General features: G+C 43.4%; 1 protein-coding gene and 1 non-coding gene across 2 annotated transcripts in view; one reads left to right on the forward strand and one right to left on the reverse strand.

Annotated features, from left to right (window-relative positions):
• Positions 1-25,789, forward strand: part of LOC124788279 — a 170,564-nt gene that overhangs the window by 17,130 nt on the left and 127,645 nt on the right. The gene's annotated exons all lie outside the window — the stretch shown is intronic.
• Trnas-cga lies at positions 12,747-12,821 on the reverse strand. Its single transcript has one exon. It is a non-coding gene; the product is annotated as a tRNA-Ser (tRNA).

Genomic DNA, 25,789 nt, shown 5'->3' on the forward strand with positions numbered 1-25,789 from the left:
TGAGACATAGAAGTACGTAGAATAACTTCTGTGAGGTGTGGAAGGTAGATGATGAGGTAATGGGGGAAATAAAGATGTGAGGACGAGTCTTGAGTCATACTTGGGTAGCTCAGTTTGTGTAGCACTTGCCCGCGAAAGGAAAAGGTCCCGAGTTCGGGTTTCTCTCCAGCACACAGTTTTAAACTGGCAAGAAAGTTTCAAAAACATTTTCGTGGAAAAAGTTGCCATTGACGATTTTAGTTTTCTATAAACCTGCTTCGCGTTTGCTCTTAATCGCCCCTTACTTTTAAGCAATTTTCGTAATGTTGCAGTGGCTCGTTCAAACCCTCTGCACAGGACTTTCCCGTGTGGGTACTGAACTAGCTGGCCACTATGTCAAGTATTAGATGAGGGGGTAGCCGCTGTGTCTGCATTCGGGACTTGTAGGGCGGGCAGCCGGGTACGGAGGAACACTACCGGGATTTGCCCTGTTCGAAGATTTAACGAAGGACGCTTTTTAAGTGCACTACTGGCCATTAAAATTGCTACACCAAGAAGAAATGTAGATGATAAACGAGTATTCATTGGACAAATATACTAGAACTGACATGTGATTAAATTTTCACGCAATTTGGGTGCATAGATCCTGAGAAACCGATTCCCAGAACAACCACCTCTGGCCATAATAACGGCCTTGATACGCCTTGGCATTGAGGCAAACAGAGCTTGGATGGCGTGTACAGGTACAGCTGGCCATGCAGCTTCAACACGATACCACAGTTCATCAAGAGTAGTTACTGGCGTATTGTGACGAGCCAGTTGCTCGGCCACCATTGACCAGACGTTTTCAGTTGGTGAGAGATCTGGAGAATGTGCTGGCCAGGGCAGCAGTCGAACATTTGCTGTATCCAGAAAGGCCTGTACAGGACCTGCAATATGTGGTCGTGCATTATCCTGCCGAAATGTAGGGTTTCGCAGGGATCGAACGAAGGGTAGAGCCACGGGTCGTAACACATCTGAAATGTAACGTCCACTGTTCAAAGTGCCGTCATTGCGAACAAGACGTGACCGAGACGTGTAACCAATGGCACCCCATACCATCACGCCGGGTGATGGCGATGATGAATACACGCTTCCAATGTGCGTTCACCGCGATGTCGCCTAACACGGATGCGACCACCATGATGCTGTAAACAGAACCTGGATTCATCCGAAAAAAAATGACGTTTTGCCATTCGTGCACCCAGGTTCGTCGTTGAGTACACCATCGCAGGCGCTCCTGTCTGTGATGCAGCGTCAAGGGTAACCGCAGCCATGGTCTCCGAGCTGATAGTCCATGCTCCTGCAAACGTCGTCGAACTGTTCGTGCAGATGGTTGTTGTCTTTCAAACGTCCCCGTCTCTTGTCTCAGGGATCGAGATGTGGCTGCACGATCCGTTACAGCCATTCGGATAAGATGCCTGTCATCTCGACTACTAGTGATAAGAGGCCGTTGGGATCCACCCTCCCGAAGCCACCGATTCCATATTCTCCTAACAGTCATTGGATCTCGACCAACGCGAGCAGCAATGTCGCGATACGATAAACCGCAATCGCGTTAGGCTACAATCCGGCCTTTATCAAAGTCGGAAACTTGATGGTACGCATTTCTCCTCCTTACACGACGCATCACAACAACGTTTCACCAGGCAACGCCGGTCAAGTGCTATTTGTGTATGAGAAGTCGGTTGGAAACTTTCCTCATGTCAGCACGTTGTAGGTGTCGCCACCGACGCCAACCTTGTGTGAATGCTCTGAAAAGCTAATCATTTGCATATCACAGCATCTTCTTCCTGTCGGCTAAATTTCGCGTCTGTAGCACGTCATCTTAGTGGTGTAGCGATTTCAATGGTCAGTAGTGTATTTACAAAAACAAAAACAGTATTTTTCGCGTTTGTCGCCATAGATGTCGATGACTGGCTATTAAATGACGTTGCCACGATTGGTGGAAGCGGTCACCAGTGTACATGTGCCCGGAGAGAGGTTGTAATAGTGATGTATGTTCCTTAATTTGTGACCACAAAGGCATACAGATCACCCTGCAGAGCAACGAGGTTCTTCATGTGTTACTGGTGTGCTCTATATTGCCAGCAATGTGATGACACTAGCAGGATTTTCCCTTTTCGGCTACGAAGAAATAGTTTAAATTATTTACACAGACAAAGAAAGAATTTTTTGTACTAATCGTATATTGGCGATTTGTTTATGTGCATTAGGCAGTGGTCCAAGGTATATTTATCTGCCTAACGTTTAGTCTTCCATTGCTGAAGACATCGACAACATTAGAATGCTGCCTGTGATCGTGGAGTCACGCCGATATGTGTTAAGGTGCTTGTGTCGGGGAAGAGTTGGCACTGTTTGTTTTATGTGGCGCAAAGGCCCGCGCTTTCTCGAATTTCAGTCCTCCACCATTTGCGTTAAAGTTGTTTTTGTGATTTTTAATTTCTGTTGCTCTTCTCTACATCCTAACATAGTAATGACTGGATCCTGATGAAACCATAGTGTCGGAGAAACTAAATTGGTGGCTACCTTGTCCCATTGCATTATCTGCTGCTGCCGATTTATACGTGTTTCCCAGACAATTCCTCCTCTTTCCCTTAAGTCCTGTGTTAATCTTTCTTTTTTGGTTCCAGTGTGCACTTGGCTGCATGTGCAACGGATTTTATATACTTCTGCTGTGGCAACCAACTTATGTAGGTCGTTGGCAATGTGTAAATACTCGCGCATCTTTGTTTTTGGTTCAAACACTGTGCCGATACCGTGTCGTCTTAGTACTCTGCTGATACAATCTGTGACTGTTTTTGCAAATAGGAGGAAAAATTTCCCTTTAGTTGGTTCTTTTTCACTAGAAGCTCCAGGTCTTCACCTCTCTGTATAGCCGTTTCTTCTGAGATCAGTTCTTAAATGATCGAAATCGTCCTCCATGCACAACAACACTACTGGCCATTAAAATTGCTACACCAAGAAGATGACGTGCTACACACGCGAAATTTAACCGACAGGAAGGAGATGCTGTGATATGCAAATGATTAGCTTTTCAGAGCGTTCACACGAGGTTGGCGCCAGTGGCGACACCTACAACGTGCTGACATGAGGAAAGTTTCCAAACCGATTTCTCATACACAAACAGCACTTGGCCGGCGTTGCCTGGTGAAACGTTGTTGTGATGCCTCGTGTAAGGAGGAGAAATGCGTACCATCACGTTTCCGACTTTAATAAAGGTCGGATTGTAGCCTATCGCGATTGCTGTTTATCGTATCGCGACATTGCTGCTCGCGTTGGTCGAGATCCAACGAATCTTAGCAGAATATGGAATCGGTGGGTTCAGGAGTGTAATACGGAACGCCGTGCTGGATCCCAACGTCCTCGTATCACTAGCAGTTGAGATGACAGGCATCTTATCCGCATGGCTGTGACGGATCGTGCAGGCACGTCTCGATCCCTGAGTCAAAAGATGGGGACGTTTGCAAGACAACAACCACCTGCACGAACAGTTCGACAATGTTTTCAGCAGCATGGACTATCAGCTCGGAGACCACGGCTGCGATTACCCTTGACGCTGCATCACAGACAGGAGCCCCTGCGATGGTGTACTCAACGACGAACCTGGATGCACGAATGGCAAAACGTAATTTTTTCGGATGAATCCACGTTCTGTTTACAGCATCATGATAGTCGCATCCGTGTTTGGCGACATCGCGGTGAACACACATTGGAAGCGTGTATTCGTCATCGCCATACTGGCGTATCACCCGGCGTGATGGTATGGGGTGCCATTGGTTACACGTCTCGGTCACCTCTTGTTAGCATTGACGGCACTTTGAACAGTGGTCGTTACATTTCAGATGTGTTACGACCCGTGGCTGAAACCCTTCATTCGATCCCTGCGAAACCCTACATTTCGGCAGGATAATGCACGACCACATATTGCAGGTCCTGTACAGGCCTTTCTGGATACAGCAAATGTTCGACTGCTGCCCTGGCCAGCACATTCTCCAGATCTCTCATCAATTGAAAACGTCTGGTCAATGGTGGCCGAGCAACTGGCTCGTCACAATACGCCAGTCACTACTCTTGATGAACTGTGGCATCGTGTTGAAGCTTCATGAGCAACTGTACCTGTACACGCCATCCAAGCTCTGTTTGACTCAATGGCCAGGAGTATCAAGGCCGTTATTACGGCCATAGGTGGTTCTTCTGATTTCTCTGGATCTATGCACCGAAGTTGCGTGGAAATGTAATCACATATCAGTTCTAGTATAATATATTTGTCCAATGAATACCCGTTCATCATCTGCGTTTCTTCTTGGTGTTACAATTTTAATGGCCCAGTAGTGAATTTAGATTCTTCTAGTCTGGTCCACCAATGTTTTAAATCACTTCACTTTCGACAAGTATTGCAGTTAGAAGCTGTGTGTGTGTGTGTGTGTGTGTGTGTGTGTGTGTGTGTGTGTGTGTCTAGGCAGCGTAATTCATGGCGTATAAAATACCCATAATATATTCATCAAGTATTTGAGCATGAGCGAAATTTTTCCTCGCACAAAATAATGAAAGCAAAAAAATTACTTACAAAATTTTTGCTGTTTATGCAGCATAACTTCAGCAATCGGCATCGCCTTCTAACTCATCACCTCTTTGCTACAAATTCTGTTGACAGTAAATATTGAAAACATTAACACCTATACCACTGAATGTACCTGCAAACTTATATATCAAATCGTTATGCGACAAACAGTTCAGGAGATACAATGTCAGAAACATTGAATTACCTGAAAAATTAGCTGTTTTATGCATAGACTTTTTTAAAGAATCGGCGGTGGGGGGGGGGGGGGCTAGTGGGTGAAAAAATGTCACATATCAATAGCGCCATCCTTCGTACACTTAATGGGGCAGTAAGTGTATTAGTTAAACAACACAATTTTTTTTAAAAAAATTCTAGGGATCCTTGTTCCACCTAGTACGCCAACCGGTCAGACTCCAGTGTGTTTTACAGCTCGTAAAAATTCTCTCGTAGTAGAAACATGGACCGCACGATTACTCATCCGACAACCGTCCCCTGTCGGAAGGGAAAAGATACTTCGCAATGTTAGTTTAAAAATTCGAATGCGAAGTCGAAAGACCTCGCATGGCACTTCTCGGTGGCTATAAATAGGAATACACAAGAGAGGAAGCTGTTGATCGATCCAACGCGCGCACTCATAAAGTGCGCGTCAGGGCGTGGGTTGCAACTAGTGTGTGGGCATCGCATGAACATGGAACGAGGCAGTATCAGTAGAGTCCGAACAGTGTCCACTTCGCACATTGTATTCAGCCAGTCGGGCGGTTCTAATGTTACATCAAAACCTTAATTGTCCACCGCCTGTGGTAAGCGGTTTCCTAAAAGGTTACTTTATTTGTGATCATCCGTGTTTCAGAAAATTTTACATTGAATAACGAACCGGCGCCAACGGTTATGTCATACTCCTTTTCTAGTTGATATCGTTCTATACAATTCCGCACTGCCGCGTAATGATGTCCTTTAAACAAATCTTAACCTGTTAAAATACCTTACGTCGTACCGCAAGGAAGTGTTAAGGGAGCGTCATACACAGGGTGTCCCAGGAGATGTCGTCAAAATTCAGGGATATTGCAGATACAATCATTCGAAGCAAAACTGTATAAAAAACATGGGCTCTAAAATGCATATCTTAAGAGCTATGAGCACTTGTTCATCTCCTATAGTATGAAGCAAATCTCTTCTACTGCAAGCTCTCTGTTTTCCATATTTTGTGAGGCGGTAGTATGAACCAAAACCAGAAAAAATTTCCCAGTAAACATGGGCACTAAAATGAATACCTTAAGAGCTGTGAGAAGTTGTTCATCTTCGATGCTGAGAAACACTCCTCTTCTGCTGCAAGCTCTTTGCTTCCCATATTTTGGGAGGAGCTCGTGTGGACCGAAAAAAGAAAAAAAAATGCCCAGTAAACGTGGGCCATAAAATGCACATCTTAGACCTACGAGCACGGCGAGGGAGAATGACTCGCGTGCACAGTGACAGATGGTCTAAAGCGGGTTCAGTCGAGTACGTAGTTTCTAATTTTCATCTGTTAGAGGACAGTAGCGGACAGGACTAAACGGAGAGAACTATAATGTAGTTAAGAATTTTGACCACCAGTGTCCAGTAGTGCACAGACACAATCAAGAAACAGGTCAAGAGAATGTTTATGTGAATTGTTCTGTTTATTTCTTGAAGGCTTTTTTGTTTATTTATGTACGTGCAATTTTGTATATGCTCTTAGTAGTATGAATGATGCGTGAATGTGGTTTAAAGTAAGTATGTAGATCATTGTTCTACTGATGAACTAGTGTGAGGAACTTTTAAGATAGTGTGAATACTGACGACGGGGAATTTTGTATCATAATATGTCAAGTAAGTTTATGGTAAAAGGAAAGCTAATTCGAGTGCACAGGAAAATTGTTAATAATTTAAAGTATAAACAAAATATCAGAATGTTAAATATTTATTTCGGGAAAAAGTATAGTTCGAAAGTGTGTTATTTGTTGATTGGATAGTCATGAAAAGCGCGGACTAACGTGGGAGGATAACGTATTTCTATTGGCCTTAAAGAAAACTGACCAGTCAGAACGAAGTATTCTTCGCATGTCTTTTCTCTTGGAGATATAGAATACTTACAGCAGTCTAAAGGAGTCTGAGCATTTCAATGGTACGGTCGTGTGTGGTGTGAGCTCCGAAGGAAGTTATAATTTGCCGGTTTTTTTTAGTTGTGCTGCATGTTTCAGAGGTGTTTTAAAGTGAAGGCATATTTATTCCGGTGTGTTTTTTTTTTTTAGAAAGTACAGATTTTTAAGTAATTTTGTGCATGAGAAAAAGCAGTAATTCCGCGTGGCATACTGAGCAGATCTGTGACTAAAGACTTGAGTGCATTAGACACCGATAAACTTAATAGTATGACGAGCATTTACATTTAAGAACAGTCCGTGCTTAGTTGCTGTTCAGATTTCGGGAAATAAGTTAGCGTAAACTTGCTAACGTGAGTTTGTGCGTGACTTGTGTTAAGATTAGCACGGGCTTGGCAGTGAGCGTGTACTTTATCAAGGTTCAGAATATGCCCAAGTTTTTCCAGTATTTCCACATTTTATTCAAAATTAAGACCTTTTCCCGATTCTTAGAATAGTTACGTTGTATGCAGCGGTGCGAGATGCAGTACGCTCGGCTTTCCCATAGGCGATGTGCTGCAATGAGTTCAGAGGTAGGTGCAGGTAATGGACGAACGTTACCTTGCCGCCGCAACGTGCGCAATAGAAGAGATGCTCCACAGTAGCGAGGGTGAACAAGCGCTCTTACCTGTTAAGGTACGCATTGTAAAACCCATGTTTACTGGACTTTTTGCTTCGAATGGTCGTTCCTGTCATGTCTCTGAGTACTGACCTTTCTCCCGGGGCACGCTCTATATGGAGGGTGGCCAGCAGCAGTCTGAAAAGGTTGTTTGTATTGCAGGGTAGGTTGTGCTGGGAAATAATTGATACGAAAAAAATTCTATACGTTTGCGCCATTTAGAGTTAATTAGTATTGAAGTTAGCCAGCCAGGCCGTGACACGCGCAAATTCAAGTGATGTCGCCAAATTTGTTCTTAGATAGGTTTCCTAAAACCGAATACCAGCGATACGAAAAATGGACCTGGGACGGTAGTAAGGGTCGAACCCGAGCCAAAGGCTGAGCAATGTCGTGCGCTATCATCTATGCTATGAAAACAACTGACACCACAGCTCAGAAGTTCACCTGGTGTGTAAGGTAGGTTAATGTCACGTTTGGCTTAAATTTCACCATAATTCTGCCCACTGTCGCCGTGGACGAAGCACGCGTCCGGAAGATCACCACACCCCCTCCTTTTTTTTGCAATCGTATTGTCTAACTAGGATCACGTTAACTACTTCAGTTCCTCTTCTTCCTCCTTTGTTGTTGTTCCCTATTTTTCCAGTATTCCCTCATTTTCTCCCCATGAAGTCTCTTCCTTTCTTCTGTCCATGTTGTTCCCGATTTTTTTATTTCTTCTGCTTTGAAAGCCTTCGAAATTTAGTATTTTGTTTTTAAAACGGTTTCTTTGTCCTATTTCTGATTCTTTGATGTTGTTTCTTTCAAGATCTTTCCTTACTTCTGTAATCCATGCTATTGTCGATGTCTTCTTCCAGAAATATAGTAGTATTTGTTTTGTTAGTCTATTTCCATCCATTCGGTAGTGATGTCCAAAAAAGGTTAATCTTCGTTTGGTCATTACTTCAGATATTTTCTCTATATTTTTGTAGATCTCCTCACTACTTCTTATATTCCAACCATCTGCAGTTTTCATTGCACCCATTATTTTTCTAATAATCCTTCTTTCCAGTACCTCTAGTTTGTCCATCTTACAGTTCATCGTTAGGCATTCAGATCCATATAAACATTCTGGTCGTACCACTGTGGTGTAGTGTTTTAGTTTTGTTTTTCTAGATATACATTTCTTGTTGTAAATATTTTTGGTCGAACCATATGCTCTTTCCATTCTGTTAACTCTTACATCTATTGCAGATTTTTCTAGTCAATTCTGTTGTATAGTTTCTCCAAGATATTTAAATTTATTTACTCGCTCTATTTTGCCTATTTGTGTTTCTATGCAGTTTGGTGCATTTTTTATATTTGTCATGAATTTTGTTTTTCAGCTGAAATTTTGAGACCAGTTCTGTTTGCAAATTTTTCCAGAATGTTTATTTGAATAACTGCTTCTGTCAGGTTTTCTGAAAGTATTGCGAAATCATCCGCAAAAGCCAAGAAGTTTACCTTAATTCGATTGGTTTTCCTTCCCAGAGTTATTGGTTCAATTTTGTGATTATTTTTTTAGCTCCGAATTCCAGATCCTTACATTTTTTTCTAGGCGACCAAGAAAGTGATCATACACAACACCAGTACAGCCAATATTACAAAACAAAATATAGAAAAATTTAGAGAAGAAATTGAGACAAGTAAAGAAGGTGATTGTCGTGAACTCCAGATGAAAATAACTCAAGCAGCAGAGAAAACTTTAGGATTAGCCAAGAATTAAAAGAAGACATGGTGGAATGAGGAGTGTGAAGAAGCACTAATACAAAGAGCTTAAAAATGGAAAAAATGGAGATGTTCGAAAAAAGAGGAAGACCTTGAACAATTCAGACAACAAAGAGAAGAAACATGAAAAATAATCCGGAAAATCAAAAGGAACTTTGAAAATTGTCAGCTTATTGAAATAGAAAATTTCACCAAAAATAATTCTAGAAATTTTTACCAACCCTTTAAACAAATACTTAAAGGATATCAGGCACTTCTGCGATGAATGTCAGAACCAGCGTTGAAATTGGGTGGTTTCCTTGTGAGTGGCAGAGGAAAACATCCAAGACACACCGTTGCTCAGAATCGGCACGAAAAGGCCCCAGGGAGGGGCATAAATGGCGTCAGTAAAACCGCTCCTTTCCCTGGGGCGTTGATTGACATTTCGCAGTCGAGTGCGGCGAGCAACAGCAAGATGTTGTTAACAACCTTTGTCACCGGTGCCACTTTCAGGCGTTTCAACCTTCAGATGAAGACACTGTGAGCCTGCGTCACTATCGAACGAGATCCCACCCGTTTGCAGCGCAGCGCGACCATTAGTTCTCGTGTACAGTTTGGGACCACTAGGGACCTTTCAACACCATTCGACGAAATTTCTTGACGCTAGTCAAAGGCGCCTGCAGGCAGGCTACGTTGCTGATCTTTCCCCACTACAATGCTGCTTTTGCGCTCGATAATAGGCAACTCGGAATCTGAGAATATCAAATGGATTGCCGGCCTGCAGGCACCTAGGAGGTCGTCACGAGCTCTGTCTGTACAGTTGTATCATTAAAATTCCCTGTCACTGTGGACGACTGCACCGAGGGTTTTCCCGAACTGAAGTCAGCTACGTCAATAATATACACTACTAGCCATTAAAATTGCTACACCAAGAAGGAATGCAAATGATAAACGGGCATTCATTGGAAAAATATATTACACTAGAACTGACATGTGATTACATTTTCACGCAATTTGGGTGCATAGATTCTGAGAAATCAGTACCCAGAACAACCACCTCTGGCCGTAATAACGGCCTTGATACGCCTGGGCATTGAGTCAAACTGAGCTTGGATGGCGTGTACAGGTGCAGCTGCCCAAGCAGTTTCAACACGATACCACAGTTCATCAACAATAGTGACCGGCGTATTGCAACGAGCCAGTTGCTCGGCCACCATTGACCAGACGTTTTCAATTGGTGAGAGATCAGGAGAATGTGCTGGCCAGGGCAAGAGTCGAACATTTTCTGTATCCAGAATGGCCCGTATAGGACCTGCAACATGCGGTCGCGCATTATCGTATTGAAATGTAGGGTTTCGCAGGTATCGCATGAGGGGTAAGGCCACACGTCGTAACACATCTGGAATGTAACGTCCACTGTTCAAAGTGCCGGCAATGCGAACAAGAGGTGACCGAGACGTGTAACCAGTGGCACCCCATACCATCACGCCGGGTGATACGCCAATATGGCGATGACGAATACGCGCTTCCAATGTGCGTTCACCGCGATGTCGCCAAACACGGATGCGATCATCATAATGCTGTAAACAGAACCTGGATTCATCCCAAAAAATGACTTTTTGCCATTCGTGCACCCAGGTTCGTCGTTGAGTACACCATCGCAGGTCTGTGATGCAGCGTCGAGGGTAACCGCAGCCACCGTCTCCGAGTTGATAGTCCATGCTGCTGCAAACGTCGAACAGTTCGTGCAGATGGTTGTTGTCTTGCAAACTTCCTCATCTGTTGACTCAGGGATCGAGAAGTGGCTGCAGGATCCGTTAGAGCCATGAGGATAAGATGCCTGTCATCTCGACTGCTAGTGATACGAGGCCGTTGGGATCCAGCACGGCGTTCCGTATTACCCTCCTGAACCCACCGATTCCATATTCTGCTAACAGTCATTGGATCTCGACCAACGCGAGCAGCAATTTCGCAATACGATAAACCGCAATCGCGATTGGCTACAATCCGACCTTTATCAAAGTCGGAAACGTGATGGTACGCATTTCTCCTCCTTACACGAGGCATCACAACAACGTTTCACCAGGCAACGCCGGTCAACTGCTGTTTGTGTATGGGAAATCGATTGTAAACTTTCCTCATAACAGCACGTTGTAGGTGTCGCCACCAGAGCCAACTTTGGGTGAATGCTCTGAAAAGCTAATCATTTGCATATCACAGAATCTTCTTCCTGTCGGTTAAATTTCGCGTCTGTAGCACGTCATCTTCGTGGTGTAGCAATTTTAATGGCCAATATTGTAGTACGGAATTCAAATAGAAACCACTCTTTAAAGTAATTATAAGTGCTGATATCACTGACGGAAAAAAAACACAACACCAAGAACAGCTTGGGAGACATAAACGAAAGTTCGTAGACGTGTCTCTACACCTGAAAGATGTCTACTCAAGTTTCGCCCTAGTCGCATAAGAGTAGCGCCGTTGTGGTGATGCAAATCAGGTTTGCTTTAAATACACACTGTAACGGTCGTGAACGTTAGTTACCCTTGAGCCGGGACGTGGTGAGTTGATGTTAGTCGAGAATTCCCTTTAGGCGACAAAGACGCCATTATCAACACCTCACTGAGTGTACACGAGGACGTGTAATAAGGCTACGAGAAGTTAGATGTTTGGTCTGCGACATTACAGGGCGACTTGGCAGGAACATAGCTACTGTACATGACTGCCAGCAGCGGTGGTCAAGAAAATGTACGCTCGCTAGATGATCGGGCTCTGGCCGGTCACGTGACACTAATGAGAGGGAACACCATCTTGTTCGGCATGTGGCTCTGGCGCATCGTATTACATCTGCAGCAACAACCTGAGCAGCGACCACAATGATACAACGAACTGTGACGAATCGGTTACTTAAAGGAGAACTCTGTTGCGTGCGTTCCACAGCCCACAAACCACCGTTATCTGCGACTTCAGTGGTGTCAAGCAAGAGCTCGTACCAGGGTAGGGTGGAGGTTGGCAGTGTTTTCTCGTTAAAGCTGGTTCTGCCTCTGTGACCGTGATGGCCGTATGTTTGTTCAAAGGAGGCGAACTGAGGGCCTGCAAACAACGAGTCTGCTTGCTAGAAACAGAGGATCTACATCCGGAGTCGAGGTCTGGGGTGCGATTTCGTAGGACAAGAGAAATAGTCTCGTTGTTCTCCCCTCGCCCTGACTGCAAATTTGTATGTTAATCTGGTGACTCGGCCTGTTCTGCTGCCATCCATGAACAGCGTTCTAGGATTTTTCAACAGGATAACACTCGCCGACACACCGCTATTGTAACTCAAGATGCTCTACATAGTGACACGTTGCTTTCACCTGTTCGATCACCAGATCTGTCTCCAACCGAGGACCTACCTTACGTCATCTGACGGCAACTCCAGCGTCATTCAAAACCAGCATTAAGTCCCTGTATTAACCGACCAAGTGCAACAGATACGGAACACACTTCCACAAAATGACATCCGGCACCTGCACAACACAGTACACGCACGTTTGCATGCTTGCGTTCAACATTCTGATTGCTAAGACCGGTTATTAATGTACCAGCATTTCATATTTGCCATGACTTATCTCGCGCGTACATTATCCTGTGATCTTACAATGTTGGTTGAAACTTACTGGCAGATTAAAACTGTGTGCCGGACCGAGACTCGAACTCGGGACCTTTGCCTTTCGCGGGCAAATGCTCTACCAACTGAGCTACCCAAGCACGACTCACGCCCCGTCCTCATAGGTTTTCTTGCGCCAGTACCTCGTCTCCTACTTTCCTACTGGCGGAAGTAAAGCTGTGAGGATGGGGCGTGAGTCGTGCTTGAGTAGAGTACATGCCCGCGCAAGGCAAAGGTCCCGAGTTCAAGTCTCGGTCCGGCACACAGTTTTAATCTGCCACGAAAGGTTCATATCAGCGCACACTCCGCTGCAGAGTGAAAATCTCATTCTGTTAATCACTTGGTGTTACCTAGACAATGTATTCCCGAAATTTCATTACCCTTATTAATTCTTCTTCTTCGCGGATGGATCACTTAGGACCACGCGTAATCAACATTTGTTGGCCTTCCTTTTCGCCCAGTATTCCTTCATAAACAACGAATGGGCTAGCTTTCGTTGCGTAGACCACGTATGTCGGTTAGTTTTTCTCTCTTCTTCCTCAAAACCCCGTGTGTTTGTGATTTTTCTTATTTCATTTCTATCATGTAGATTTGGAGACCCTAATTCTCTCAGGTCTTTTTTTGTCTGTTTATACCAGTTCGGTCTTGTAGTTTTGTTCTTTCAAAATGTATGGATTTTGTGCGTTAACCTGTTTGAGTCCATTCTTTCTAAAGGCCCCATGAATTGGATTCTTCTCATACGCATTGTCTGTTATTTTGGAGATATTTTTATATATTTCTCAATTGGGTTTTGGATAATGCACACTATCTTTAGTTCTTGGTCCTAGGATTTTCCTCATTATGTTATGTTCTTTTACTTCTAATTCCTCTTAGTGTTCTGTGTTGAAGCTTTAGTGTCTCACATGCTTAGAGAGCTTCGGGTTTAATTACTGTTGTGTAGTGTCGTATTTTGCAGTTCCACGTGACTCTTTTTGTTGTAAATGTTTTTTGATACCTTTAACGCCGTCTCCATTTTCTGGACTCTTGATCTGTCAGATTTCTTTTCATTACAATTTTCTGGAATCCATTCACCTAAATGTTTAAATTATTTCACTCGAGAGATGTAGTTATTACAAATTTTGAGATCAGATCAGATCTTTGATGCCACTCATAACTTTTGTTTTTTCAAATGAAATTTGTAATCCTATTTTTGCTGCCTGCTCTTGTAATAATTCTAGCTGTTTCTGTGCATCGGTAATGTCTTGTGCGATCAGTGCCAAGTCATCAGCAAATGCTAAACAGTCTAATTCTATGCCCTTACGTCTTGGTCCCAGTCTGTGTGCTGGTGCACCTGCTTTTCTCCATTCTCTAACAATTTTTTCAAGAGCACAATTGAAGAGCGCTGGGGACCGTATATCCCCTTGTCGAACTCCTGTGTCTATTTCTTATTAATTATTTTTCGGTGTTCCGATTTTGTCCGTTAGTGTATCATGTGGGACGTGGACTTTCATTCACCAGATCAATGACTACTATAGATATCCTCATCCATGCAGACCCCTAGTGACTGTTAATTTGATGGATAGAGAAATGTGTGTGTGTGGAAGGGGATTGGTGGGAGGGAGGGGGAGGGGTGGGAATTGTAGTGTGTCTACGACAGTTAGCAGGTTGAAGTGGATATAAGGTGCAGTAGTTATGCAGAGATCATGAGACTGCCATAGGATGAACTATCGTAGACAGCTGCATCATACTGGCTTTCGACTGAAGTCCGCCGGCCGTTGTGGCTGAGCGGTTCTAGGCGCTTCAGTCTGGAACCGCACGACCGCTACGGTCGCAGGTTCGAATCCTGTCTCGGGCATGGATGTGTGTGATGTCCTTAGATTAGTTAGATTTAAGTAGTTCTAAGTTCTAGGGGACTGATGACCTCAGATGTTAAGTCCCATAGTGCTCAGAGCCATTTGAACCATTTTGAACTGAAGACCAATAGACCTATATACAGGTTTGCGTTGTAAGTGTGCTTCCTGGAGCAGTTCGCACTCTCCCTCGCCTTTTTCCTGTGTGTGTGTGTGTGTGTGTGTGTGTGTGTGTGTGTGGTGTAGTGTGGCGCTGCCAGCGGCAGTGCCAGCAGCTGGGGCCCCAGCACCGTGCCGTGAGGGCGTCCGGGCCAGGCCACAGTGAGTGCTGAGTCAGTGGCTTGATTGCAGCCCGCCCGAGGCGCCGCCCACTGCTGCCTCCACTTAACGCCGGTCCCTCTCTGGCCGGGCATGTGCGCTCTTCAGAGGAACGTGGAGCGCGGAGATTAATTACGGCAGCCGCAGGCTCTGCATTCCTGGCGTTACACGGCTGACGCTACCACGTGTATAGCTTGTCCCAGCAGTACGTAAAAGCAGTATCGTGCATTAAAGCTTAAAAGTGACTTCAACCAGAATTTACTATAATTTGGAGCAGCTGTTTGGGGGTTCATTTTTGCCAACTACTCGAAGAAACGAAACTTTGAAACTCTATTTTAGTGACTTTGACCTTTTGAAGGTCAAGGTAATTAGACGGGCGTCTTCATTATCTACTCTGAAAATCTTACTTAAGAGCCTGGCAGAGGGTTCACCAAACCACCTCTATTATTCCACTCTCTACCAGCGCGCGGAAAAACGAACACCTATATCTTTCCGTGCGAGTTCTGACTCCCCTCTTTTATTGTAATGATCGTTGTTCTCCCTATGTAGGTCGACGTCAACAAAATATTTTCGCATTCGGAATAGAAAGATGCTGACTGAAATTTCGTGAGCAAATTCCACCGCAACGGAAAACGCCTTTGTTTTAATGGTGTCCACTCCAAATCCTGTATCATGTCCGTGACACTCTCGCCGTATTTCGCCATAATACCAAACGTGCTGCTCTTCTTTGTACTTTCTCGATGTACTCTATTAACCCTGTCTGGTAATGATCCCACACCACGCAGCAGTACTCCAGAAGAGGACGTATAAGCGTTGTGCTAGGCAGTCTCTTTATTAGATCTTTTACATTTTCTAAGTATTCTACAAATAAATGTCAGTCTTTTGTTTGTGTTCTCCACAACACTTGTTTCCAAATTAAATTGTTCTAATTGCAATTACTAGGTATTTAGTTGAATTTACGGCCTTTAGATTTTATTAAGTTATCGTGTAACCCAGGTTTAACAGATCCGTTTTAGCACTCATGTGAATGACCTCACACTTTTTGTTATTTATTATTTACGGTCAGTTGCCAATTTTCGCAACATTCGGATATCTTTTCTAAATCGTTTTGCAATTTCTTTTGAAATTATTATGACTTTACTATACGATAAACGACAGCATCATCTGCAACCTAAGACAGCTGCTTACATTTTCTCCTAAATCGTATATAGATACGGAACAGCAGAGGGCCTGTAATACTACCTTGGGGAACCAGAAATCACTTCTGTTTTACTCGGTAACTTCCCGTTAATTACTACAAACTGTGACATCTCTGACAGCAAAACACGAATCCAGTCACATAACTGAGACAAAATTCCACAAGCAATCAATATGACTACGACCCGCTTGTGAGGTACACTGTCCAAAGCCTTCTGGAAATCTAGAAAAATGGAATCAATTTGAAATCCCTTGTGAGTAGCACTCAGCACTTCGTGTCAGTAAAGACCTAGTCTTGTTTCACAAGAACGATGTGCATATTGACGTTAATGATATGGGCCTGTAATTTAGTGGATTACTCCTACTACCTTTCTTGAATACTGGTGTGATCTGTGCAACTTTCCAGTCTTTTGGTACGGATCTTTCATCGAGCGAGCGATTGTATATGATTGTTAAGTATGGAGCTACTGCATCAACATACTCTGAAAGGAGCCTAATTGGTATACAGTGTGGAGCAGAAGACTTCCTTTTGTTTAGTTATTTATTTCGATACTACTTTTAGGTTACTCGTGGTAGCAGCTGTTCATTATTCGAATTCTGAAATATTCACTTCGTCTTCTTTGGTGAAGGAATTTTGGTAGGCTGTGTTTAGTACTTCTGTTTTAGCAGTACTGTCATCGATAGTATTATCATTGCCGTCGCGCAGAGAAAGTCTTCCTCTCAAGTAACGCAGTGCTCGAAGAAAGACTGGTTTGAATATGCTTATTGTTTGCGATGCTGTCCTCGTGATCATATAGTCCGGCCTTAATAAGACCTGTAATCTGACTCGCCAACTTAACTAAAAGACGCTATTACGTTATCGTGGAGACACTATAGCGATCTGCATAGTGAAAATGTGTGGACAACGTAGTCTAGACCACTTGGTCAAACCGTTTGTTAAAAACATAATAAAACTTCTATTTAGACTACGTTATTCAGCAGATTCTATTTAGACTATCTTATTCAGCAGATTGTATGGACACCTGCTGTTTATCAGTTACCGAAGTTGCTGTGCGAGTGGCTTTTTACATGCAGGCAATATTCCCCTCGCTACAGTCTGGAACCGCGCGACCCCTACGGTCGCAGGTTCGAATCCTGCCTCGGGCATGGATGTCTATGACGTCCTTAAGTTGGATAGGTTTAAGTAGTTCTAAGTTCTAGGGGACTGATGACCTCAGCAGTTAAGTCCCATAGTGCTCAGAGCCATTTGAACCAATATTCCCCTAGATTAATATGAGGCCACAACATAGAAGTAACGAACGATCTAACCTGGTCTATTTCGTGTGTACGTTAAAACGCGACAGTTGGTAGTGTATGCCGGTTGGTCACCGCTGCCACCATACGTTTTGTGAAATAGATGTTGCTCAGCTATGTCTTTATCAGCTGAAATGTTATAATTCCGCGTGTGCTTTCCGATTTCCAAGCAACCTGAGAGATTCCAATCGGCACACGTGGCGTCTATGCTGTGTCTTCACATGGACATGAGAAGTCAGGAAAAGACACTGTAACAAACTGACCGTCGACCGCTAACTCGTATTGCTCGCACGCCTCTAATTCGATGAGTATTTCCTAAGCTACGTGGTTGACATTTTAGTCCAGCAGCAAGCACCTTTCATTCGGAATTTTGGTCATCCTTCTTTTGGTGTGTAATTTAGCCGTCCTTCAGATTTTACGTAATGGCGGACCTTGTGTGTAGCCATATGTATTTAGAAAATATTTTTATCCAAAGACTTCCATTGCGGTGCAGTGAATGTGTGCCTCCACCACGAGAAATGAAGACGCCTATAATCTAGGGCACAAGATCGCTGCTTAGTACTCTTCTTCCAATAGGGAAATTAAGTCGTAATGCTGCATTTTTTTTCCAAACGTGGATCTTAAATCGTCGGATTTGGTTCAACAAGAATTCGTGAGCAAAGTCATATTTTTATTGATGCGTGGAATTAAAGCGAGCTACCAGTCCTTCGAACTTTACCCCTCTTGTTGCTGAAACAGTTCAGCTGTTCTCTATTAGGGAGATTTTTTGTGAGAAAACTCACACTGCGTGGCTACAGTACACTTTTTTCTTCACAAGATACCCCTGTAAGGGAGTGCAGAAAAGTCGGCTGACGTTGACTGAAAAGAGAAACGTATATTACGATTAGAAGTGTAAAGGTCTGGAAAGAGACGTTGCGATTGAAAAATTTTGCCAAAAACAGTATAATACTATTTGAAACCTAACGCTGACTACGCGTGCAACCCATCATTCAGCCGCCTTCAACAGTAGGACTAGCAATGAAATATAAATAAAAACTATCACTAGAACTTAAATTTGAAATTAATGGAAAGGCTTTGATATTACTAATGCACTTAAGCTTTGTTTTAGAGTACATCGCTGGCCGCTATGGACGAGCTGTTCTGGGCGCTTCAGTCCGGAACCGCGCTGCTGCTGCGGTCGCAGGTTCGAATCCTGCCTCGGGCATGGATGTGTGTGATGTCCTTAGGTTAGTTAGGTTTAAGCAGTTCTAAGTATAGGGGACTGATGACCTCAGATGTTAAGTCTCATAGTGCACAGAGCCACTTGAATCATTTTTAGAGTACATCAAAACATCTGTTGATTAGTGGAGTGGCGATAGACACGTAGCTTCAATGTGGAGGCAGGAAACAAAAGCAAAAAATTGGATTGAATTATATTACTCGCAGAACTTGACGGGAAACACCGCAGTGGTGAAATATTAGGCTTGTAATTGAGAAAAAAGCGGACACTATTCGAATCTGGCCCGGGCAACTAGATTTACGAAAAATATTCTCGATATATACTTAAAACAGATCTGACTGAAGACTATATATGAGACGCTGAGAACCATAAAGGCCTAAAGCACATCATCGTCGATTTCGAGACTAGTATTTATTCATGCCTTTGACATCTGTTGACTTTATGGTGAGTCAGGTTTATGTGTAGAGTAGGCCCACAATACAGGGTGGTCCATTGATCGTGACCGGGCCAAATATCTCACGAAATAAACGTCAAAGAACGAAACTTGACGGGGGAAACCAGATGGCGCTATGGTTGGCCCGCTAGATGTGCCCAACGGGCGTGTGCTATGTATGCTGCTCGGTATCCTGCACGACATTATCCAAGTGTCCGGACCGTTCGCCGGATAGTTACGTTATTTAAGGAAACAGGAAGTGTTCAGCCACATGTGAAACGCCAACCACGACCTGCAACAAATGATGATGCCCAAGTAGGTGTTTTAGCCGCTGTCGCGGCTAATCCGCACATGAGTAGCAGACAAACTGCGCGAGAATCGGGAATCTCAAAAACGTCGGTGTTGAGAATGCTACATCAACATCGATTGCACCCGTACCATATTTCTTTGCACCATGAATTGCATGGCGACGACTTTGAACGTCGTGTATAGTTCTGCCACTGGGCACAAGAGAAATTACGGGACGATGACAGATTTTTTTCCACGCTTTCTGTTTAGCGACGAAGCATCATTCACCAACAGCGGTAACGTAAACCGGCATAATATGCATTATTGGGCAACGGAAAATCCACGATGGCTGCGACAAGAGGAACATCAGCGAACTTGACGGGTTAATGTAAGGTGCGGCATTATGGGAGGAAGGATAATGGGCCCACATTTTATCGATGGCAATCTAAGTGTTGCAATGTATGCTGATTTCCTACGTAATGTTCTACCGATGTTACTACAAGATGTTTCACTGCATGACGAAATAGCGATGTACTTCCAACATGGTGGATGTCCGGCACATAGCTCGCGTGCGTTTGAAGCGGTATTCAATAGCATATTTCATGACAGGTGGATTGGTCGTCGGAGCACCATACCATGGCCCGCACGTTCACCGGATCTGACGTCCCCGGATTTCATTCTGTGGGGAAAGTTGGATATTTGCTATCGTGATCCACCGACAACGCCTGACAACATGTGTCACCGCATTGTCAATGCATGTGTGAACATTACGGAAGGCGAACTACTCGCTGTTGAGAGGAAAGTCTTTACACGTATTGCCAAATGCATTGAGGTTGACGGACATCTTTTTGAGCATTTATTACATGAATGTGGTATTTAGAGGTGATCACGCTTTAACAGCATGCATTCTCAGAAATATGTTCACAAAGGTGCATGTATCACAATGGAACAAACGAAATAAAATGTTCAAACGGACCTACGTTCTGTATTTTAATTTAAAAACCCACCTGTTACCAACTGTTCTACTAAAATTGTGAGCCATATGTTTGTGACTATTACATCGCCATCTATCACAAAGCGAAAAAAGTGATCCTACTAAAACATTCATATTTCTTTACGTACTACACGAATGTGTAATAAAAAATGGGGGTTCCTATTTTTAAAAAACGCAGTTGATATCCGTTTGACCAATGGCAGCGCCATCTAGCTGGCCAACCAAAGCGCCATCTGGTTTCCCCCTTCATGCTAGACAAGTTTCATTCTTTGTAGTTTTTTCGTTTGACGCTTATTTCGTGAGATATTTTGCTAGGTCACGATCAACGAACCACCCTGTATATTCGTGAACATTCACGAAAAGCTGTCTCACTAGTTTAATATTCCGTCATTTGTGGCCTTATGGCGGTGTTCTTTAGTCCCTTATGGTTCTCAGCGCCTCATATGGTGAGATTCCTTCCGTTTGTCAGCGTTGGTGCAGTAAGAGCGAGCTGTTCAGCGCATTTCGTTGTAAGAACAGATTCATTTTCAACCAGTTCTTTAAGCCGCCCTTGAAGAACCCGTGTGGAAATGCATTGCTGCGAGGATCACTCAGAATGAAATGAGTATGATGGAGCCCCATTCAGCAAAGACCTAAAATATCCGCATTCAGACATACCCTATTTTGCAAGTTTCAATTCCTTAACTACTGGAAGCGGTGAAACAACTCACTTTATACTTAACTGGCGTTCAGTCGATGTCAGCCGCAGAGGTCAAACGGGTGCCATTGCGTGCCGTAAGTATATATAAGTGCGAAACAGGCTCGAGCGATTACGTCTGGCGATTTTCGTTTTTTCATGGCTAATTCAGGCCAAGTAAATGTTCTTGTCTGCGAAAGTTTGTGGGGGGGCACCCGGCAACTAGTTTTTCTGCAGAACACGTGTTTTGTGTGACGAGAAATAGTATATAGGATTGTCGTTGCACCTATTAACATATTCAGTTATGATGTTGTATTCTACATCTACTTACATTCTACAGCGGTGTATGTTGAAGTGTAGCTTGTACCTCTGCTAGTCATTCTCCTTCCAGTCCCACTCGCAAATGCTGCAAGGGGAAAAGACTACTGTACATGAGCGTCCGTACGCGCTCTGGTTTCTCTTATATTGTCTTTTCAGTGTAATGTCAGCTTTCTTCAGTATGGTTAGATATTTTTAATTCGTCCAGAACAGTAGAATTTTAGCGAAGAAAGGACACATCAGACTGCCGATAAAACTAGCGTGATTGTATTTATTCTTTATGTCCTTTCTTATCGCATAAAATTTTTACTCGAGTAAGTTCATTTTCCTCCACATGCAAATGATACCTTTCGCTCTAGCAGACGTTGTATACAGCGAGCTTGGTGACGCAAAATCGTGTTATTGTTAATCATTAATGCAAAAGTTAGTTTTGCATAATAATAATAATAATAATAATAATAATAATAATAATCTGGCTTCGTTAATAATACAAACTGAAGGGTTGACTTACAAAAATTGAAATGAAAATACAATAGCGCGCTTATGGTGCACAATCGTGCCTCACCGAACAGACTACATCTAGCTGACTTATAGACCAAGAATTTAATAGATGAACTTCATTAGCATATAGGAACACAAAGATTCGTACTGTGGTACCAAAATAAAGAAAAAAGATTGAAATTCCATTATTATTTAATATGAAGTACAAGTTACAGGAATGGTACAATCTTGTAGAAGCGAGGCTCGAAGAAGGAGAATACAAGAAAAGAATGAATATCAGTTCTCTTATTTTTAACAAAAAATCGAAAATTTCATAGAAAATTAAGATACTGAATGCGTTGTTATAGTGGACCTTACGCGAGATGAATGTTGGTGACAGTAGACTCGTTTTGCAGTATGGCACAGACGTCGGTCCTTCAAGCTTTCTCTGCAGTGTTTCTTGAGAAGGACGTCTACATCCCTCCAGAGGTTCCCATTGGAGGTCACGGAGCGTTTCCGCAATACTCGAGGGTCGATTGAACCTACCAGTGACAAAAACTGCAGCACACCTCCGAACTGCTTCGATGTCTTCCTCTAATCCAAACTTGTGGGAATTGCAAACCCTCGCGGTCTCCTTTATAGCTGAGCTACACTGTCCCAGAATTCTCCCAATAAACCGAAGTTGACTATTCGACTTCCCTACAACTGACATTACGTGCTTGTTCCGTTTCATGTCGCTCTACAATTTTACGTTTACATTTTAATCGACTCGATTATGTCAAGCAGCGCCCCACTCTAATACTATATTCGAACATTACGGGATTTTTTTCCTTATTCATCTCTATTAACTTACACTTTCCCACATTTGGAGCAAGGTGCCATCCATCACACCAAATAGAAATTCTGTCCGGGTCATTCTGTATTCACACACAGTCATTCAACGATACATTGCGGTACACTAAAACGTCGTCATCGAACATTCCTATCACTTCTTTTATGTACGAGGTCTGTTCAAAAAGTTCCGTAGCTTTATCAAAAAAAATTCTAGGCGTAAGTTCTAGTTCTTGAGCTTGGTTTCCTTCCAAATACTCTCCTCCACAATTGAGACACGGCTCCCAACACAGTTTCCACTTCCGGAAGCAGTCTTGGTACGCCTCTTGCTGGATCGTGCGAAGCGCAGTCTGCGAATTTTCTTCTATCTCGTCTGTCACTACAAATCTTCGTGCTTTCATCGGAGTTTTCAACTTTGGAAATAAAAGTCCGCAGGGGCCAGGTCTGGAGACTACGGAGGATGAGGCAGCAGAGTGATTTCACAGGCGAAGATCTTTCCGGTCTTGACTCATGAGCCGTGGGACGAACTTGGCGGCAACACGATGCATTCCAAGATGCTGTGTCAGGATTTCATGACATGATTACCACCAATGAGATTTCATGTTGACTTTTCGTCAGGGCGCTGTTGTCCGTGATATCGAGCGCCCTCTCAACCCAACTCATCATCATCGGAATTTACAAACTGTGTGACTCAACGTTCTACTCAATACGACACTGAACAATAATTAACTGACATACAACAGTGAAACTTCCGCCAGTTACACATTACACACATATGTTTGCTGGGATGCCACATGCATTTCGCTCCAACACACCTATAGCGCGATATTACGAATGTTTCGGAATTTTTTGAAGAGACCTCGTATAATGAGAAAAGAGCGATACTGTCACACCTCCCTGGGGCACTCCTGACGATACCCTTGGTTCTGATGAACACTCGGCGTCCAGGGTAACGTATTTTCCTTAGAATGTCTTGGAACCACTCTCATATGTGGGACCTATTCCGTAAGCTTGGTCTCTTTTAACAGCCTGCCATGTGACACTGTGTCAAACGCTCTACGATGATGTAGGAATGTGGAATCTGCCTGTGGCCCCCTAAGATAGTTCATGCCAGGGAGGGTTGCAATCGGTAGACATCAAGCCGTCTGACCCAGAAACAGAATTCTGATCATTTGTTTCCTGTCAACAGATGCCCGATAGGTTGAAGGTCAGTGCCGATATTCAACATTGTAATTGGTGAAAAAATGCTAATGTTATCTGAAGCAAAAATGAGACGGAAATGCGTTTGGGTTTCACAAGTGATGTACGTCCAGAAAAATGGGGGAAATAATGTGAGGAAACAAATAACGTGTACTCTTTACTGTAAACAAATATTCATTATGGTATCACTCGAAATAGTAATCAGGGATTGATATTCTATTGTTTACTTTTTAAGTTTTTCGAAAGAACTCATAGATAAAGCCAAAAGCGCGAATTCGCGCACGTGCTCAGAATTAATTGAGGGGGAGGGGGATTGCGTCGTCCCGGATTTAGACATTTGCCTATCTAGATAGAACCCATATACCCTCTAGATATTTCCCCATCCTGATAGAGCCCACATACCCTCTCCTGACCCCCACCCCCTTCCTTATAATTTGTTTTCCAAATCAAGGCATACCCCCTATGGACATCTTTGTGAGTCCTCAGAAGTTACTGTGTCTAACTAAGAAACGTTTCTTGAGGAACTTTTCCAAAGACGTTGATTGGATTGACCAGATCGCGAAACATGAAGAAGCGAACTTGCAGCACTTTGGAGATTGCTTAATATGTGGAAATTAGATGTATCACCAATGTCTCGTCGACAGTGCAGTTATGAGAGACATACACTAGTACAGTTAGAGCAAGAGCATCATTGGTTAAAGGAAACAGTTACAGAAGCATGCAGGCGTTGTTAAGCAGTGGTTCAAAAATGATAGAGAGGGAGGAAGAGACGCATGTTTTGACAAATGTGTGTAAAAACTAATTTCCCGTCACGTTTCTAGTAAGCACATAATTGCGGCTAAATCTCTTGTGTAACGTGTCGTATCATGTTTGTGCAGATGTGCCATACCAGCGCTTTGCACTCTTTGTTCCATCGCCGTTGTTCCGACGATCGCATTTTTGTTTCAGTAAAGAAGTGTGAAGCATTCCACAGCAGAAAATTTCACCCAGTTAACATTGGTGACGTTCTTGGATCGTTAGTGTGTCTCATAACTCTTGATGTCTTATTTTAATTGGTGTTCCGACATTCCAAATAGCATGGCGAATTACTTGTTTTGTTTTATAAAAAGGGAGTTCTTAACATAAGTACCTGACTTTCCTTTTTTCTTCAGTGTACCAGCTCGCTGAAAATGTACGCCGGATCTCTATTTTACCCAGAACGGCGTGAGAACTGTGCATCAGGTACGGTACCAAGGAAAAATAACATTGCAAAAACTGACGCCTCTGCGTAGACTGAGCATACTGACAAAAGAGATATTTGACAATCTTAAAAAAAATCAGCCTCCAGTCACCCAAATGGTATCATAACTGGTGCCGTTGTCTTAGAAAGTCATCAGACGATACTAGAAGCGGATTAAATGTTGGCCTAGAGACGCGATCCGCGACTGACAATCCGGCAGCATTTGAGTCTTTTTTTTTTTTTTTTTTGTCATCAGTCTACTGACTGGTTTGATGCGGCCCGCCACGAATTCCTTTCCTGTGCTAACCTCTTCATCTCAGAGTAGCACTTGCAACGTACGTCCTCAATTATTTGCTTGACGTACTCCAATCTCTGTCTTCCTCTACAGTTTTTGCCCTGTACAGCTCCCTCTAGTACCATGGAAGTCATTCCCTCATGTCTTAGCAGATGTCCTATCATCCTGTCCCTTCTCCTTATCAGTGTTTTCCACATATTTCTTTCCTCTCCGATTCTGCGTAGAACCTCCTCATTCCTTACCTTATCAGTCCACCTGATTTTCAACATTCGTCTATAGCACCACATCTCAAATGCTTCGATTCTCTTCTGTTCCGGTTTTCCCACAGTCCAGGTTTCACTACCATTCAATGCTGTACTCCAGACGTACATCCTCAGAAATTTCTTCCTCAAATTAAGGCCGGTATTTGATATTAGTAGACTTCTCTTGGCCAGAAATGCCTTTTTTGCCATAGCGAGTCTGCTTTTGATGTCCTCCTTG

Source organism: Schistocerca piceifrons, chromosome 3 (assembly GCF_021461385.2).
Source record: "Schistocerca piceifrons isolate TAMUIC-IGC-003096 chromosome 3, iqSchPice1.1, whole genome shotgun sequence".
Taxonomy (NCBI): domain Eukaryota; kingdom Metazoa; phylum Arthropoda; class Insecta; order Orthoptera; family Acrididae; genus Schistocerca; species Schistocerca piceifrons.